At 49.1% G+C, this 19,783-nt stretch overlaps 1 protein-coding gene across 4 annotated transcripts in view; it reads left to right on the forward strand.

Moving 5' to 3' along the window:
* Nucleotides 1-1,148: 1,148 nt before the first annotated feature.
* LOC110524511 (disabled homolog 1) overlaps nt 1,149-19,783 on the forward strand; it is a 96,116-nt gene continuing 77,481 nt past the window's right edge. For all 4 annotated transcript variants that reach the window (XM_036978313.2, XM_036978315.2, XM_036978317.2 and 1 more), the window contains exon 1: nt 1,149-1,476. The gene's annotated coding sequence lies outside the window, so the exon portion shown is untranslated. The remainder of the gene's footprint in view (nt 1,477-19,783) is intronic.

A 19,783-nucleotide genomic window follows, 5' to 3' on the forward strand; every position in this document is an offset into this window, starting at 1 on the left:
TTACAAAGACTTTGACAAATACCGATAATATATATTGTTTTATTCATAAATCTCACCGGGAAACGAATAAGAGCGAGCGAAACAGCGTCTCTCGATCTACTAATAGTAATGTGTAGCCCATGTATCTGATGCTGTCTGGCAAAAAAAATAATAGGACATGCCATAATATTTTTGTCCAGACAGGCGGCCGCTGTTTGCCTCGCTCGGGTGCGAATTTAATGAAAGGACTATACATGGATAGACACGAAAGAGAAATCATTTTATTAGTTTGTTTACTTTTTTATTGAAAACATGATACCACTTTGTAGGCGGAATGTCATTACGCTTATGATGTTTGAAAATAGATGTACCTTCTCATTCAAATGGCGGGTGCACTGTGCACTGTTCGACTGCTGGACTTTCTTTGTAGTAGAAGAACGTGCGCAGGTAATCAATGTAACCTACTTTTTGAAGAGATTTGTTGGACAATCAGACAAAAATATAATCTGGTTGTGTTCATGACACATTAATGGTAATACATTCTTACAGTTAAATGACATGTCTTTGCTGCAAAGCACATAACAGATGTTTGTCCACACAGATATAGGATGTCCCGTTAAAAACATAGAGACCGCCTGAATGACACGGTATAATTCGTACTCCGGTTGGCATTTTCAAGTCAATTTACTGCTGAATGCCAATAGCCATATATAAAATTCTGACATTGAATACAAACAGTGTAACAAGACTTTTGGGATTGGTTTATGTTTAAAACAGGGAAACGTACCAAACATAAGCGGAAGTATTTAACGTGTTAAACCATCATAACTAGATTTAAAAATCCATCTTGCATCGATTAAGGTTCAAAACGTTTTTCTATGACCTGTATCAACACCCCACACAATATGTTTCACTTTACTCACTACAGACAAATTCAGATATGTTGTTTTGACATTCCAATCTGTTTTTTTTAAACTCTCATCCATCCAACTCTCTCTCTCTCTTTACTTTACGCATCTCGTTTTTTTATACTCTTTTTTTTACCTCCCTCCACACACGCACACTCAATTTCCCCTGAAACCACGAAACCAGGACAGCCCAGCAGAAAAATAGTTAACACGCACCCTGCTTTCTGATTGGCTGTCAACCCTGGTGTTCTGAGCTACCCTACAGAGAGAGGTAACTAGGCAACTTCAGCGGCTGCCGAACAGAGGGAAGGAGAGAGAGAGAGGTAACCACGACAAAAAGGGGGACGAGAATAAAGGGAAATTACGCGCGGAAATAGGAAATCCTGACATTTTTTTATTTCTTTTTTATATCGGGGTAGTGGGATGTAGGCGCGATTCAGTCACTATCCCTTGGATGGGAAAGTGGATAACCGCTTCTGAAACCTTGTTTGTGGATGTTGGGAATAACGTGGATGGTTGTTGGATTGTAACCTCGCAGCAGAATTGGAACTATTCTGAACTATTTCAATCTCGGACCGGCAGTAAGAAGGTAAACCAGTGATGAAAAGGCATTTGGACGAAATTAAAGCTTTAGGTTTACGCAGATGAGCATATAAATATCGCTGCAGAATGTCACAACGGTGCATGGCAGGTGTTTTGTAAATCGGATGTTTTTCCAGACAGATATAATATTCACTGCAGCAGATCTCCACTGCTGCTGCATCAGGGTTTAATGGTTGGAAAAGAAAGTCTTTAAAAGTAAGCTTTAGACTTCTCAGTCTGTAGAAATGACTATCATGGTGTGTGTGTTACAGAAATGGGGAGAGAGCAGGTAGTTGTTTGCTGCATTGACATATTTCAGTGAGCGTGCATGTGTGCGTGAGTGAGCGTGCGTGTGTGAGCGTGCATGTGTGCGTGAGTGAGTGTGTGTATGCGGATATTCCTGGGCATTCCATATTAAGACAATCGGGTTCTACTTGGTGTTCTACCGCGCCAAGTTAGGGAGCCTCTCTCTTTTCCTCTCTCAGGCTGTTGAATGACCTCTGTGCTGGATCCTGCCTTGAGGAGAATGAGTGTGTGGGCTGTTCTGATATTGATCAGCAACTGGAGGAGAAATGTAATGAATACTACTCTGTCAGGGGCTAGGGGGGAAAGAGGTGGAGAAAGAGAGAGAAAGGGTAGGATAGAGAGAAAGGTCTTGTGAATGGGTATCCCAGTCGGTCTGTGCATGGCTGAAAGCTGCATTAATCATGAAATGGCTACACACACACACACTAGAGCTATAGCTGCTCCTCAGTCCTGCTGTAGCGCTTCACAGAATCTGTCCACTAAATCTTCACAGAATATGTCCACTAGGTCTTCACAGAATCTGTCCACTAAGTCTTCACAGAATCTGTCCACTAAGTCTTCACAGAATCTGTCCACTAGGTCTTCACAGAATCTGTCCAACAGGGTCTTCACAGAATCTGTCCACTAGGTCTTCACAGAATCTGTCCACTAGGTCTTCACATAATCTGTCCACTAGGTCTTCACAGAATCTGTCCACTAAGTTTTCACAGAATCTGTCCACTAAGTCTTCACAGAATCTGTCCATTAAGTCTTCACATAATCTGTCCACTAAGCCTTCACAGAATCTGTCCACTAAGCCTTCACAGAATCTGTCCACTAAGTCTTCACAGAATCTGTCCACTAAGTCTTCACAGAATCAGTCCACTAGGTCTTCACAGAATCTGTCCACTAAGTCTTCACAGAATCTGTCCACTAAGCCTTCACAGAATCTGTCCACTAAGCCTTCACAGAATCTGTCCACTAAGCCTTCACAGAATCTGTCCACTAAGCCTTCACAGAATCTGTCCACTAAGTCTTCACAGAATCTGTCCACTAGGTCTTCACAGAATCTGTCTACTAAGTCTTCACAGAATCTGTCCACTAAGACTTCACAGAATCTGTCCACTAAGCCTTCACAGAATCTGTCCACTAAGTCTTCACAGAATCTGTCCACTAAGTCTTCACAGAATCTGTCCACTAAGCCTTCACAGAATCTGTCCACTAGGTCTTCACAGAATCTGTCCACTAAGCCTTCACAGAATCTGTCCACTAGGTCTTCACAGGATCTGTCAACTAAGCCTTCACAGAATCTGTCCACTAAGCCTTCACAGAATCTGTCCACTAAGTCTTCACAGAATCTGTCCACTAAGCCTTCACAGAATCTGTCCACTAAGCCTTCACAGAATCTGTCCACTAAGCCTTCACCCATGCAGGCAACTACCTTCGTCTGTTTCTGTTCAATCCACTCTGTGTGTGCGTGCCTAAAGGACGTCATGCTGCTTGCTTAGCGAGTACCATTTCCTCCTGATTCGGCTCGCACCCAGGACCTCTACCTTGCTAGCACATGTGACCACCCAAACGTCTTACCAGACAGCGCCACGTGAGAGCTAGCTATTCGCTGGCGAAAGTGGGGACACTTCAGGCTGAGGAATAAGTTTCACACATCCCCATGTGCTACACGTGAGTGTTTGGTAGGATGAGGGGTGTGCAGTGTGGGACGGCATGTTGTCCACGTCACAACGCCTCATTTGGTAAAGAGAAATGGAGGGTGATGGGATATGATAGAAGGCAGACCACACATTTCTCTTTCGCCCCAGAGTTAGGGTGTGTGAGTGAGTGTATGTGTGTGTGTGACAGGAGACAAATCACCAACACACACACACTTCCCTCAGCCAGCAGCTCCACCAAGGCCAAAGCTCCCTTGCTACCATGGTAACATATTTCTAAGGTGTGATTGGTCAAAGGAGGGTCATGGCAATGAAACGTTTTCTCAAAAGTAAGTATGTGAATGATGGACATAGTAAACAGACTATAATGGGGAATATAGACCCTGGTATCACTGGGAAAATATTCTCTCAGGTTTTACACTCTTCTTCGTTGCAATCCATTGTGGAAGATTCACCACTAGCTAGCTATTAGTGTGTGTGTGTGTGTGTGTGTGTCTCAGGATGAATCAGAGCTAGTTATTAGTGAGGTGTTGTCACACCTCTACAGTGTTACATCGGCCTCTCGCGCTCTTCCTGCCAGTTCTTACCACCTAGTCAGTAATGTGTGTGTGTGTGTGTGCCTGCGTCTGAGTGTTTGTGTTTGTCTGCAGATGTTTCAGTCCTTCCACTTGTTTCCTCACCTCTCAGGTTACCTGGTCTGCCTCTGGAACCTTTGAAGCCACTTTAGAATCCAGTCCTCTGTGTGTGTGTGTGTGTGTGTGTGTGTGTGTGTGTGTGCGCGTGCGTTCTCGTGCATTTGAGGCCCTCTTACTTCAGTCTTTGTGGGCCCAGCAGGCAGCTTCAGGTCACCATAGAAACACAGAGAGCATTGTGTAGAAACCCTCAAAGATAACACAAGTATCTCTCTCTGTCTCTGCCCCCTCTCTCTCTGTCTCTCTCTGTCTCCCCCTCTCTCTCTGTCTGTCTCTCTCTCCCTCTCTTTATCTCTCATTGTAATCTATTCAGAAGCACTGTGAGGCCTTCATGGGACTTGTTAATATATAAAGGACATTATGTCTGTAGGGTTCTGTACAGTTCTCCCATAGGGCTGGGTTCTGTACAGTTCTCCCATAGGGCTGGGTTCTGTACAGTTCTCCCATAGGGCTGGGTTCTGTACAGTTCTCCCATAGGGCTGGGTTCTGTACAGTTCTCCCATAGGGCTGGGTTCTGTAAAGTTCTTTCATAGGGCTGGGTTCTGTACAGTTCTCCCATAGGGCTGGGTTCTGTACAGTTCTCCCATAGGGCTGGGTTCTGTAAAGTTCTTTCATAGGGCTGGGTTCTGTACAGTTCTCCCATAGGGCTGGGTTCTGTACAGTTCTCCCATAGGGCTGGGTTCTGTACAGTTCTCACATAGAGCTGGGTTCTGTACAGTTCTCCCATAGGGCTGAGTTCTGTACAGTTCTCCAATAGGGCTGGGTCCTGTACAGTTCTCCCATAGGGCTGGGTCCTGTACAGTTCTTCCATAGGGCTGGGTTCTGTGCAGTTCTTCCATAGGGCTGGGTCCTGTACAGTTCTCCAATAGAGCTGGGTTCTGTACAGTTCTTCCATAGGGCTGGGTTCTGTACAGTTCTCCCATAGGGCTGGGTTCTGTACAGTTCTCCAATAGTGCTGGGTTCTGTACAGTTCTCCCATAGGGCTGGGTCCTGTACAGTTCTTCCATAGGGCTGGGTTCTGTACAGTTCCCCCATAGGGCTGGGTTCTGTACAGTTCTCCCATAGGGCTGGGTTCTGTACAGTTCTTCCATAGGGCTGGGTTCTGTACAGTTCTCCAATAGGGATGGGTTCTGTACAGTTAGTCCATAGGGCTGGGTTCTGTACAGTTCTCCCATAGGGCTGGGTTTGGTACAGTTCTCCCATATGGCTGGGTTCTGTACAGTTCTCCAATAGAGCTGGGTTCTGTACAGTTCTCCCATAGGGCTGGGTTCTGTATAGTTCTTCCATATTGCTGGGTTCTGTACAGTTCTCCCATATGGCTGGGTTCTGTACAGTTCTTCCATAGGGCTGGGTTCTGTACAGTTCTCCCATAGGGCTGGGTTCTGTACAGTTCTTCCATAGGGCTGGGTTCTGTATAGTTCTTCCATAGGGCTGGGTTCTGTACAGTTCTCCCATAGGGCTGGGTTCTGTATAGTTCTCCCATAGGGCTGGGTTCTGTACAGTTCTCCCATAGGGCTGGGTTCTGTACAGTTCTCCCTTAGGGCTGGGTTCTGTACAGTTCTTCCATAGGACTGGGTTCTGTACAGTTCTTCCATAGGGCTGGGTTCTGTACAGTTCTCCCATAGGCCTGGGTTCTGTACAGTTCTCCAATAGGGCTGGGTTCTGTACAGTTCTCCCATAGGGCTGGGTTCTGTACAGTTCTCCCATAGGGCTGGGTTCTGTACAGTTCTCCCATAGGGCTGGGTTCTGTACAGTTCTCCAATAGGGCTGGGTTCTGTACAGTTCTTCCATAGGGCTGGGTTCTGTACAGTTCTCCCATAGTGCTGGGTTCTGTACAGTTCTTCCAAATGGCTGGGTTCTGTACAGTTCTCCCATAGGGCTGGGTTCTGTACAGTTCTCCCATAGGGCTGGGTTCTGTACAGTTCTCCCATAGGGCTGGGTTCTGTACAGTTCTTCCATAGGGCTAGGTTCTGTACAGTTCTTACATAGGGCTGGGTTCTGTACAGTTCTTCCATAGGGCTGGGTTCTGTACAGTTCTTCCATAGGGCTGGGTTCTGTACAGTTCTTCCATAGGGCTGGGTTCTGTATAGGTCTTCCATAGGGCTGGGTTCTGTACAGTTCTCCCATAGGGCTGGGTTCTGTACAGTTCTTCCATAGGGCTGGGTTCTGTACAGTTCTTCCATAGGGCTGGGTTCGGTACAGTTCTTCCATAGGGCTGGGTTCGGTACAGTTCTTCCATAGGGCTGGGTTCTGTACAGTTCTTCCATAGGGCTGGGTTCTGTACAGTTCTTCCATAGGGCTGGGTTCTGTACAGTTCTCCAATAGGGCTGGGTTCTGTACAGTTCTTCCATAGGGCTGGGTTCTGTACAGTTCTTCCATAGGGCTGGGTTCGTTACAGTTCTTCCATAGGGCTGGGTTCTGTACAGTTCTTCCATAGGGCTGGGTTCTGTACAGTTCTTCCATAGGGCTGGGTTCTGTACAGTTCTCCCATAGGGCTGGGTTCTGTACAGTTCTTCCATAGGGCTGGGTTCTGTACAGTTCTCCCATAGGGCTGGGTTCTGTACAGTTCTTCCATAGGGCTGGGTTCTGTACAGTTCTTCCATAGGGCTGGGTTCTGTACAGTTCTTCCATAGGGCTGGGTTCTGTACAGTTCTTCCATAGGGCTGGGTTCTGTACAGTTCTTCCATAGGGCTGGGTTCTGTACAGTTCTTCCATAGGGCTGGGTTCTGTATAGGTCTTCCATATGGCTGGGTTCTGTACAGTTCTTCCATATGGCTGGGTTCTGTATAGGTCTTCCATATGGCTGGGTCCTGTACAGTTCTCCCATAGGGCTGGGTTCTGTACAGTTCTTCCATAGGGCTGGGTTCTGTATAGGACTTCCATAGGGCTGGGTCCTGTACAGTTCTTCCATAGGGCTGGGTTCTGTATAGGTCTTCCATAGGGCTGGGTCCTGTACAGTTCTTCCATAGGGCTGGGTTATGTACAGTTCTTCCATAGGGCTGGGTTCTGTATAGGTCTTCCATAGGGCTGGGTTCTGTACAGTTCTCCCATAGGGCTGGATTCTGTACAGTTCTTCCATAGGGCTAGGTTCTGTACAGTTCTTCCATAGGGCTGGGTTCTGTACAGTTCTTCCATAGGGCTGGGTTCTGTACAGTTCTTCCATAGGGCTGGGTTCTGTACAGTTCTTCCATAGGGCTGGGTTCTGTACAGTTCTTCCATATGGCTGGGTTCTGTACAGTTCTTCCATAGGGCTGGGTTCTGTACAGTTCTTCCATAGGGCTGGGTTCTGTACAGTTCTTCCATAGTGCTGGGTTCTGTACAGTTCTTCCATAGGGCTGGGTTCTGTACAGTTCTTCCATAGGGCTGGGTTCGGTACAGTTCTTCCATAGGGCTGGGTTCGGTACAGTTCTTCCATAGGGCTGGGTTCTGTACAGTTCTTCCATAGGGCTGGGTTCTGTACAGTTCTTCCATAGGGCTGGGTTCTGTACAGTTCTTCCATAGGGCTGGGTTCTGTACAGTTCTCTCATAGGGCTGGGTTCTGTACAGTTCTTCCATAGGGCTGGGTTCTGTACAGTTCTCCCATAGGGCTGGGTTCTGTACAGTTCTCCCATAGGGCTGGGTTCTGTACAGTTCTCCCATAGGGCTGGGTTCTGTACAGTTCTCCAATAGGGCTGGGTTCTGTACAGTTCTTCCATAGGGCTGGGTTCTGTACAGTTCTCCCATAGTGCTGGGTTCTGTACAGTTCTTCCAAATGGCTGGGTTCTGTACAGTTCTCCCATAGGGCTGGGTTCTGTACAGTTCTTCCATAGGGCTGGGTTCGTTACAGTTCTTCCATAGGGCTGGGTTCTGTACAGTTCTTCCATAGGGCTGGGTTCTGTACAGTTCTTCCATAGGGCTGGGTTCTGTACAGTTCTCCCATAGGGCTGGGTTCTGTACAGTTCTTCCATAGGGCTGGGTTCTGTACAGTTCTCCCATAGGGCTTGGTTCTGTACAGTTCTTCCATAGGGCTGGGTTCTGTACAGTTCTTCCATAGGGCTGGGTTCTGTACAGTTCTTCCATAGGGCTGGGTTCTGTACAGTTCTTCCATAGGGCTGGGTTCTGTACAGTTCTTCCATAGGGCTGGGTTCTGTACAGTTCTTCCATAGGGCTGGGTTCTGTATAGGTCTTCCATATGGCTGGGTTCTGTACAGTTCTTCCATATGGCTGGGTTCTGTATAGGTCTTCCATATGGCTGGGTCCTGTACAGTTCTCCCATAGGGCTGGGTTCTGTACAGTTCTTCCATAGGGCTGGGTTCTGTATAGGTCTTCCATAGGGCTGGGTCCTGTACAGTTCTTCCATAGGGCTGGGTTCTGTATAGGTCTTCCATAGAGCTGGGTCCTGTACAGTTCTTCCATAGGGCTGGGTTATGTACAGTTCTTCCATAGGGCTGGGTTCTGTATAGGTCTTCCATAGGGCTGGGTTCTGTACAGTTCTCCCATAGGGCTGGGTTCTGTACAGTTCTTCCATAGGGCTAGGTTCTGTGCAGTTCTTCCATAGGGCTGGGTTCTGTACAGTTCTTCCATAGGGCTGGGTTCTGTACAGTTCTTCCATAGGGCTGGGTTCTGTACAGTTCTTCCATAGGGCTGGGTTCTGTACAGTTCTTCCATAGGGCTAAGTTCTGTACAGTTCTTCCATAGGGCTGGGTTCTGTACAGTTCTTCCATAGGGCTGGGTTCTGTACAGTTCTTCCATAGTGCTGGGTTCTGTACAGTTCTTCCATAGGGCTGGGTTCTGTACAGTTCTTCCATAGGGCTGGGTTCGGTACAGTTCTTCCATAGGGCTGGGTTCGGTACAGTTCTTCCATAGGGCTGGGTTCTGTACAGTTCTTCCATAGGGCTGGGTTCTGTACAGTTCTTCCATAGGGCTGGGTTCTGTACAGTTCTCTCATAGGGCTGGGTTCTGTACAGTTCTTCCATAGGGCTGGGTTCTGTACAGTTCTCCAATAGGGCTGGGTTCTGTACAGTTCTTCCATAGGGCTGGGTTCTGTACAGTTCTTCCATAGGGCTGGGTTCGGTACAGTTCTTCCATAGGGCTGGGTTCTGTACAGTTCTTCCATAGGGCTGGGTTCTGTACAGTTCTTCCATAGGGCTGGGTTCTGTACAGTTCTCCCATAGGGCTGGGTTCTGTACAGTTCTTCCATAGGGCTGGGTTCTGTACAGTTCTCCCATAGGGCTGGGTTCTGTACAGTTCTTCCATAGGGCTGGGTTCTGTACAGTTCTTCCATAGGGCTGGGTTCTGTACAGTTCTTCCATAGGGCTGGGTTCTGTACAGTTCTTCCATAGGGCTGGGTTCTGTACAGTTCTTCCATAGGGCTGGGTTCTGTACAGTTCTTCCATAGGCTGCGTCCTGTACAGTTCTTCCATAGGGCTGGGTTCTGTACAGTTCTCCCATAGGGCTGGGTCCTGTACAGTTCTTCCATTGGGCTGGGTTCTGTACAGTTCTTCCATAGGGCTGGGTCCTGTACAGTTCTTCCATAGGGCTGGGTTCTGTACAGTTCTCCCATAGGGCTGGGTTCTGTACAGTTCTCCCATAGGGCTGGGTTCTGTACAGTTCTTCCATAGGGCTGGGTTCTGTACAGTTCTCCCATAGGGCTGGGTTCTGTACAGTTCTTCCATAGGGCTGGTTTCTGTACAGTTCTTCCATAGGGCTGGGTCCTGTATAGGTCTTCCATAGGGCTGGGTTCTGTACAGTTCTTCCATAGGGCTGGGTCCTGTACAGTTCTTCCATAGGGCTTGGTTCTGTATAGGTCTTCCATATGGCTGGGTTCCGTACAGTTCTTCCATATGGCTGGGTTCTGTATAGGTCTTCCATATGGCTGGGTCCTGTACAGTTCTCCCATAGGGCTGGGTTCTGTACAGTTCTTCCATAGGGCTGGGTTCTGTATAGGTCTTCCATAGGGCTGGGTCCTGTACAGTTCTTCCATAGGGCTGGGTTATGTACAGTTCTTCCATAGGGCTGGGTTCTGTATAGGTCTTCCATAGGGCTGGGTCCTGTACAGTTCTTCCATAGGGCTGGGTTATGTACAGTTCTTCCATAGGGCTGGGTTCTGTATAGGTCTTCCATAGGGCTGGGTTCTGTATAGGTCTTCCATAGGGCTGGGTTCTGTACAGTTCTTCCATAGGGTTGGGTTCTGTACAGTTCTTCCATAGGGCTGGGTTCTGTATAGGTCTTCCATAGGGCTGGGTCCTGTACAGTTCTTCCATAGGGCTGGGTTATGTACAGTTCTTCCATAGGGCTGGGTTCTGTATAGGTCTTCCATAGGGCTGGGTTCTGTATAGGTCTTCCATAGGGCTGGGTTCTGTACAGTTCTTCCATAGGGTTGGGTTCTGTACAGTTCTTCCATAGGGCCGGGTTCTGTATAGGTCTTCCATAGGGCTGGGTCCTGTACAGTTCTTCCATAGGGCTGGGTTATGTACAGTTCTTCCATAGGGCTGGGTTCTGTATAGGTCTTCCATAGGGCACGGTTCTGTATAGGTCTTCCATAGGGCTGGGTTCTGTACAGTTCTTCCATAGGGCTGGGTTCTGTATAGGTCTTCCATAGGGCTGGGTCCTGTACAGTTCTTCCATAGGGCTGGGTTATGTACAGTTCTTCCATAGGGCTGGATTCTGTATAGGTCTTCCATAGGGCTGGGTTCTGTATAGGTCTTCCATAGGGCTGGGTTCTGTACAGTTCTTCCATGGGGCTGGGTTCTGTACAGTTCTCCCATAGGGCTGGGTCCTAACTTAAACGACACACAAATACCTTTGTTTTATGCTTTTACCTAAATTGATATCCACTGAGAGATATCAACGTTCTGGTTTAGGATAAGGAGAGAAGGGAAGGAATGAGCATGAGGGTAGGAATGGGAAGGAGATGAAAGAAGTCAGGGAATGGAGGGAGGAAGGGAGGGAGGAGATGATAGGAGGGAAGGAGGAAGGGAATTGACTGGATGCCCATCCCATTGATCCTGGCTTGGTATGTGTTATATTCCCAGAATACCTTTACAGGAGGAGAGGCAGGATGAGAGAATAAAAGCACCAGCCATTCTCCTCTGATGCTCTTGGTACCGCGGTAATGGGGGGTTGCTGGGTGTGTGTGTAGGTGGGTGTTTTGTGTGTGTGTGTGTGTGTGTGTGTGGGTGGGTGCTTTTAGTGTGTGTGTGTATTTTAGGGGACTGGCATCAGCAATTGACTGGCTATAGGCAGGTGAGCTGTGAGAGAGCAGGGTTGGCCAACCCTCTTCCTGAGAGGTAAGGGATGTGCAGGTTTTTGCTCCCGCACTGCCCTAACACATCTGATTCAGCTATTGAGCTGCTCATCAGGACATTGATTAGTCAAATCAGGTGTGCTGGAGAAACTGTGCAGAAGGAGAGTTGGCCACCCCTGGGCTAACGTTAGACAACCAAAGAGACGGTATAGTTGTGGCAGGGATATGAGCAGGGAGGGGGAGAGAGAGGATTAGAGCAGGATATCCAGAGGCTATTAATCTGACTATATTGTAATCAGATGAAATACTCACAATCTGTTTGTTGCACAGTACTAACAGCAACAGCAGTGCAGCACACAACCTCATTCTCTATCCATCCTCTCCCTGTCTCTCCATCCCTCTACCTCTCTCTCTCTCCTCTCCCTCACTCTACCTCCCTCTCTATCCCTCCTCTCCCTGTCTCTCCATCCCTCTACCTGTCTCTCTATCCCTCCTCTCCCTGTCTCTCCATCCCTCTTTCCATTCCTCTCCCTCACTCTACCTCCCTCTCTATCCCTCCTCTCCCTGTCTCTCCATCCCTCTACTTCCCTCTCTATCCCTCCTCTCCCTGTCTCTCCATCCCTCTACCTCTCTCTCTATCCCTCCTCTCCCTGTCTCTCCATCCTTCTACCTTCGCCCCTCTACCTCCCTCTCTATCCCTCCTCTCCCTGTCTCTCCATCCCTCTTTCCATTGCTCTCCCTCACTCTACCTCCCTCTCTATCCCTCCTCTCCCTGTCTCTCCATCCCTCTACCTGTCTCTCCATCCCTCCTCTCCCTGCCTCTCCATCCCTCTACCTCTCTCTCTATTCCTCCTCTCCCTGCCTCTCCATCCTTCTACCTTCGCCCCTCTACCTCCCTCTCTATCCCTCCTCTCACTGTCTCTCCATCCCTCTTTCATTCCTCTCCATCCCTCTACCTCCGTCCCTCTACCTCCCTCTCTATCCCTCCTCTCCCTGTCTCTCCATCCCTCTACCTCCCTCTCTATCCCTCCTCTCCCTGTCTCTCCATCCCTCTACCTGTCTCTCTACCCCTCCTGTCCCTGTATCTCCATCCCGCTACCTCCCTCTCTATCCCTCCTCTCCCTGTCTCTCCATCCCTCTACCTCCCTCTCTATTCCTCCTCTCCCTGTGTCTCCATCCCTCTACCTCCCTCTCTACCCCTCCTGTCCCTGTATCTCCATCCCTCTACCTCCCTCCCTATCCCTCCTCTCCCTGTCTCTCCATCCCTCTACCTCCCTCTCTATCCCTCCCTCCCTATCCCTCCTCTCCCTGTCTCTCCATCCCTCTACCTCCCTCTCTATCCCTCCTCTCCCTGTCTCTCCATCCCTCTCTACCCCTCCTCTCCCTGTTTCTCCATCCCTCTACCTCCCTCTCTATCCCTCCTCTCCCTGTGTCTCCATCCCTCTACCTCCATCCCTCTACCTCCCTCTCTATCCCTCCTCTCCCTGTCTCTCATCCCTCTTTCCATTCCTCTCCATCCCTCTACCTCTCTCTCTATCCCTCCTCTCCCTGTCTCTCCATCCCTCTACCTCCGTCCCTCTACCTCCCTCTCTATCCCTCCTCTCCCTGTCTCTCCATCCCTCTACCTCCGTCCCTCTACCTCCCTCTCTATCCCTCCTCTCCCTGTCTCTCCATCCCTCTACCTGTCTCTCCATCCCTCTACCTCCGTCCCTCTACCTCCCTCTCTATCCCTCCTCTCCCTGTCTCTCCATACCTCTACCTCCCTCTCTATCCCTCTTCTCCCTGTGTCTCCATCCCTCTACCTCCCTCTCTATCCCTCCTCTCCCTGTCTCTCATCCCTCTTTCCATTCCTCTCCATCCCTCTACCTCTCTCTCTATCCCTCCTCTCCCTGTCTCTCCATCCCTCTACCTCCGTCCCTCTACCTCCCTCTCTATCCCTCCTCTCCCTGTCTCTCCATCCCTCTACCTCCCTCTCTATCCCTCCTCTCCCTGTCTCTCCATACCTCTACCTCCCTCTCTATCCCTCTTCTCCCTGTGTCTCCATCCCTCTACCTCCCTCTCTACCCCTCCTGTCCCTGTCTCTCCATCCCTCTACCTCCCTCTATCCATCCTCTCTCTGTCTCTCCATCCCTCTACCTCTCTCTCTATCCCTCCTCTCCCTCTGTCTCCATCCCTCTACCTCTCTCTCTATCCCTCCTCTCTCTGTCTCCATCCCTCCTCTCTCTGTCTCCATCCCTCTACCTCACTCTCTATCTCCATCCCTCTACCTCTCTCTCTATCCCTCCTCTCCATGTCTCTCCATCCCTCTACCTCTCTCTCTATCCCTCCTCTCTCTGTCTCCATCCTTCCTCTCTCTGTCTCCATCCCTCTACCTCTCTCTCTATCCCTCCTCTCCATGTCTCTCCATCCCTCTACCTCTCTCTCTATCCCTCCTCTCCCTGTGTTTCTGTTCCTCTCCCTCACTCTACCTCCGTCCCTCTACCTCTCTCTCCAAGCCAAATAGACAATACTGGACAGTATCACAGGGCTTCTCTAACCCTTACACACACACACACACACACACACTGTGCTTAACTCCTCGTGTGCTTGCGCTGAGTCTCAGCCTACTCTCCTCCTGCAATTTTAATGTTCATGCTCTTAGCCGCAATTACTCTGTGTGTGTGTGTGGTGTGTGTGTGTGTGTGTGTGTGTGTGTGTGTGTGTGTGTGTGTGTGTGTGTGTGTGTGTGTGTGTGTGTGTGTGTGTAAAGGTTAGGGAAGCCCTGTGATACTGTCCAGTGTTGTCTATTTGTCTTGGAGAGAGAGGTAGAGGGACGGAGGTAGACTGAGGGAGAGGAATGGAAAGACAGGGAGAGGAGGGATAGAGAGAGAGGTAGAGGGATGGAGAGACATGGAGAGGAGGGATAGAGAGAGGGGTAGAGGGATGGAGAGACATGGAGAGGAGGGATAGAGAGAGAGGTAGAGGGATGGAGAGACATGGAGAGGTGAGTGTAATGGCCCCTTACTATCAGATTTAATGCACATACAGTATCATTTCAGGGAGTGAATGATTTTCTTAAACTGCACTTTACTAAGTAATGTTCCTTGTTGTTCGATTGGCTGTGTGGAATCAAGATGTTTGAAATTATGTTTTCTGTGCTGAGGTTTGGGTAAGTGTCTATGTGTGGGGGGTTCACATTGAATTACTGAGTGTTTGGAAATGGGATGACTACACTCCCGTCAAGCTCTTCTCTCTCTCCCTCTTGTCTCTCTCTCCCCTCCCCTTTCTCCTCTCTCGCTCCCCCTACCCACCCTCTCCTCTCTCGCTCCCCCTACCCACCATCTCCTCTCTCTCTCCCCCTACCCACCCTCTCCCCCCCTACCCACCCTCTCCCCCCTCTCTCCCCCTACCCACCCTCTCCTCTCTCTCTCCCCCTAACCACCCTCTCCTCTCTCTCTCCCCCTACCCACCCTCTCCTCTCTCTCTCCCCCTACCCACCCTCTCCTCTCTCGCTCCCCCTACCCACCATCTCCTCTCTCTCTCCCCCTACCCACCCTCTCTCCCCCTACCCACCCTCTCCTCTCTCGCTCCCCCTAACCACCCTCTCCTCTCTCTCTCCCCCTACCCACCCTCTCCTCTCTCGCTCCCCCTACCCACCCTCTCCTCTCTCTCTCTCTCCCCCTACCCACCCTCTCCTCTCTCTCTCCCCCTACCCACCCTCTCCCCCCTCTCTCCCCCCTCTCTCCCCCTACCCACCCTCTCCTCTCTCTCTCCCCCTAACCACCCTCTCCTCTCTCTCTCCCCCTAACCACCCTCTCCTCTCTCTCTCCCCCTAACCACCCTCTCCTCTCTCTCTCCCCCTAACCACCCTCTCCTCTCTCTCTCCCCCTACCCACCCTCTCCTCTCTCTCTCCCCCATACCCACCCTCTCCCCTCTCTCTCCCCCTACCCACCCTCTCCTCTCAGTTGCCAGACACCCTTCCTCTCATCTGACTGAGGCGGGTTGAGTTGAGCTGAGCGGAGTTGAACAGGGACAGGAGGCCAAATGGAATCAGAGAAACTGCAATTCAAATTAAATTGTTAATGTACCATGCTGTCGGATGCAATGTAACTTGTCATTTGAACTGAAAAAGTGAGAGAGGGGTAGAGATATATGCAATATTCTTCTAATGACTCAAATGTAGGCAGCGAGAGCGAGAGTAAGGGAAAAGGAGAAGGAGATGTCAAGGAAGGAGTGAAGTATTCCCCCCTCTCTCTGTTTCTCTCTGCCCATATTGATGCTTCAGAGAGTCTCTAGTTTGAAGTGGAGATTCTCTCACTGAGTCATACCAGGTACCATTTCAGCTCATCATATGCGCTACTTTACAGAGGGAGGTGGAGAGGGAGGGAGGTGGAATACAATGTCCCTGTATTTTCCCTCCACCTTCACATCTTCTTCCTCTTCTTTATTCTCCTCTTCCACCTCCCTCCTCTTTCTCTACTCCTCTCTAATCTCCTCCTCCTCCTCTTCCTCTCCCCCCTTTCCTCTTCCTCCGTCTCTCTGAGACCTAGTAGTGTACACAGGAGTCACTGCACATTAACACGTTAATTAACTCATGTTTTCCTACATCCTCCTTTAGCCCAGAGTACCCCCTCTCCTGCCCACGACAGTACCACAGACAAACACACACACACACACCCTGCGCTGTGCCCTGGTAGACCCCAGAGGTATTACATGCTCTGTATGACATTAAAAAGTGTCGGAGGGAAGAGTAAAACAAAGGTTTATAAACTACACTCTAATTCCTGTTTTTATTCAGTCCTTTCAGTCCTTTTATCCTGCTGTGTAGAGAGGAGAGAGGTGGCTGTTATTTTGCCATTTTCTCTTTATTCAAGAACACAAAAGATAATGTATTCATTGAGAGGAGGGGGGACTGAAGGGGCTGGTTTTGTTACATGTCCCAGAGGAGAGCTTCTGCTGGCTGCAAGACAGAGAGAGAGGAGGGGGAGATGGGGGGGATGAAGAAATGAAAGAAAAAAGGGAGAGAGAGCTGGCTGGCTGGGCCAAAGGAATGGACTTCCCTCCAGAGGATTCTCTCTCTCGTCTTTTGTGACCTCTGTCTTATTAGTCTGACTTCTGCCTCTTATCCTCCCTTTCCGTAACATAACCCTAACCCTGTACCCCCTCCACTCCGCCATCTCTCACTCCATCCCTTCTTCCATCCCTCCTGTCCTCAGGGTCTGTACAGTAGCATTCCTCCTTCAAAACAGGGAACACCAGTTTAGTCTGCGTTGTGTCTGCGCTGTGTCTGCTGTGTATAAGACAGCTCAGATATACAGGCAGTAGCTTTGAATGTGGCCTTCAGAGTTTCATATTGTGCAGCGGTTTCTGTTGAATCTTCTGTGCAATGTTTCCTCCAGATGCACATTGTATACACGTACAGTATAGACAAACGGATAAGAGAGGAAAGGAGTTGTGAGATGGAGATGTGAGGTGGAGATGTGGAGATGGAGAGGATAGGTGGAGATGGAGATGGAGGTGGAGATGGAGAGGATAGGTGGAGATGGAGATGTGGAGGTGGAGAGGATAGATGGAGATGTGGAGGTGAGGAGAGGATAGGTGGAGATGGAGATGAGGAAAGGAGAGAAGTTAAGAGTAGTTAAGATTCAGAGAGAGGATAGGATAGAAGAGGAGGCGGCGAGAAGAGAGACAGGAGAGAGGAGGAGAAATGAGAGGAGAGCCTAAAGGAGGAGAGACGATAGGGGAGACGACAGGAGAGGGGAGAGGAGAGGAAGAGCGAGGAGGAGGTTAAGGTTAGAGTCAGTATTGACTGGTGACATCTCAGTGAGGAGGAGCCATCCTGTGTCTGTGTTGTGATTGGACCAGGGAGATCTCAGGGGTGTGGCTCTAACTAAGATGACAGGAGGGAGCAATGAGGAAGGGGAAGACTGATGGGAGGATGGAGGGAAGGAACGAGGGAGGAGAGGAGAGGAGAAACAGATTCAGGTGTTTCGGTGTGTTTAATACTCACCTGTGAGACTAACGAGATGTGCACGGAGAAGACGACACACACACACACAGACACACACAATTCACACCAGTCCTCGAGTTGCAGAACCAGCCGAGAGAAAGCGATAGAGAGAGGAGATATTAGATGTAGCGAGAATAGAGACAGTGCTGCTGCAGGCAGTGCTACAGGGAACACATCAGTCACACACACCTGTTACTGTACAGACGGTAGCCGAGGGAGAGAGGGAAGAAGCGAGAAAAAGGTAGAAAGTTCACCACAGTGTTTCTCTTTCACCTCTGTGGGAGATTTGGGGAGTAAATGGGAGGAGGAAAGAGAGAAGGGGAGGGAGGATTTTAGATCAATGTTTCTCAGCCTTTTTATAACAGGAACCAGCAAGCTATGATCCTTCCTCTCTGGAGGACTGTTTACAACGGACACTGTAGAAAATGGTGCAGGAAGAAATGGCAGCAGTTTTACGGGCACCCAAACAATTCTGCTATTATGTGGTAGGTTTGTGTTATTTGTAACTTATTTTGTACATAATGTTTCTGCCACTGTATCTAACGGCAAAAAAGAGCTTCTGGATATCAGGACAGCGATCACTCACCGCAGGACGCATAGGACATACTCCGAACACCCGACAAGGCCAACATCCCTGTCATTGGCAAGAGGAAGAGACGCAGGTACAGTGGACACAGAGTGGGGTACCTCGTAAGGATCCGCAGAAGGCGAGTGGGAAGCTGCCATTACCATTGTTATGCACGCCTCTATGAAGAGGGAACGCAACACCCTGCTACAACTAAACTCTCTGTGAAGTGAAAGAGGTATGGACTGTAGGTGCGAGTAAGGATGACAACAGACAGAATGTGGTACCGTTTACAAGGACTTTATTCCTTCACACGGTAATATGGGGAAAAGGGGCTGGACGGAACCAAAGCAAAGAAAGTAAATCTCAAAGCCCCCCCCTCTCCTATCTTACCTGCTTACCCACTACTTACCTAATTTAGCACCACCTGGTGCCCTAACCAAAATACAGGGGGTGGTCCGCCCAGGTCTTACCTAGTGTGCCTAGACAGTGAATATACTACGGGTATATGTATGCCCGCGGGCCTCTTGCCTAAACACTCCCAAGGTGCCTTCCCCTTCCCCCCTGGGAACAAATGAAACAGGATATTAAACAATTTCACAAACTAACAAAGGACATCAAATAAGCTCTACCTGAGCAACAAACTCACAAAACATACCAACAACGAACTCCCAGCAAAAATCTCTCTCAGCAATCCCTACCTACAAATCTCTCTATCACAATCAATCACTCTGCAATGACCTCCCAGCAAATCTCTCTAGCAAAAACTCTGCAATGACCTCCCAGCAAATCTCTCTCAGCAATCCCTCCCTCCAAAATCTCTCCCTCCTGAACAGAACACTGGCTTTTATATAGCTTCAGAATGAATGTAACTGGAGACAGCTGTGTCTTGACGAGGGGGCGGGGTCAGCTCTCCAATTAGCCCTGGAGTCGACCAATCAGCTGCTTGAGGGATTTCAGAAGCCATTTCCTGAAATAAAATACATGCAAATACACAAACTACAACACAAACTGGGGAACGTAACACCATTAATATTACTCGCCAACGTGCAATCATTGGACAATAAATTAGACGAGGTACGATCACGAATATCCTACCAACGGGACATCAAAAACTGTAACATCTAATGTCTCACGGAATCGTGACTGAATGATGACATGGATATTCAGCTAGCAGGATATACGCTGCACCGGCTAGATAGAACAGCACGGTAAGACGAGGGGGGGGGCGGTCTGTGCATATTTGTAAACAACAGCTGGTGCACGAAATCTAAGGAAGTCTCTAGATTTTGCTCGTCTAAAGAAGAGTATCTTATGATAAACTGCAGACCACACTATTTTCCTAGAGCGTTTTCAGCTATACTTCTCGTGGCTGTTTATTTACCACCACAGACGGATGCTTGCACTATGACCACACTCATTCAGCTGTATAAGGAAATAAGTAAACAGGAAACTGCTCACCCAGAGGCTGCGCTCCTAGTGGTCGGAGACTTTAATGCAGGGAAACTTAAATCAGTTCTCCCTAATTTCTCCGTAGCCGACGTGAGTAAGACCTTTAAACAGGTCAACATTCACAAGGCTGTGGGGCCATACGGATTACCATGCTCTGGGATTACCATGCTCTGGGACAACTGTAAGTTGTCTTCACTGACATTTTCAACATGTCCCTGATTGAGTATGTAATACCAACATGTTTCAAGCAGACCACCATATTCCCTGTGCCCAAGCACACAAAGGCAACCTTCCTAAACGACTACAGACCCGTAGCACTTACGTCCGTAGCCATGAAGTGCTTTGAAAGGTTGGTAATGGCTCACATCAACAGCATTATCCCAGAAACACTAGACCCACTCCAATTTGCATACCGCCCAAACACATCCACAGATGATG

Source organism: Oncorhynchus mykiss, chromosome 5, assembly GCF_057628025.1.
Source record: "Oncorhynchus mykiss isolate SJ-2025 chromosome 5, ASM5762802v1, whole genome shotgun sequence".
In the NCBI taxonomy this organism is placed as follows: domain Eukaryota; kingdom Metazoa; phylum Chordata; class Actinopteri; order Salmoniformes; family Salmonidae; genus Oncorhynchus; species Oncorhynchus mykiss.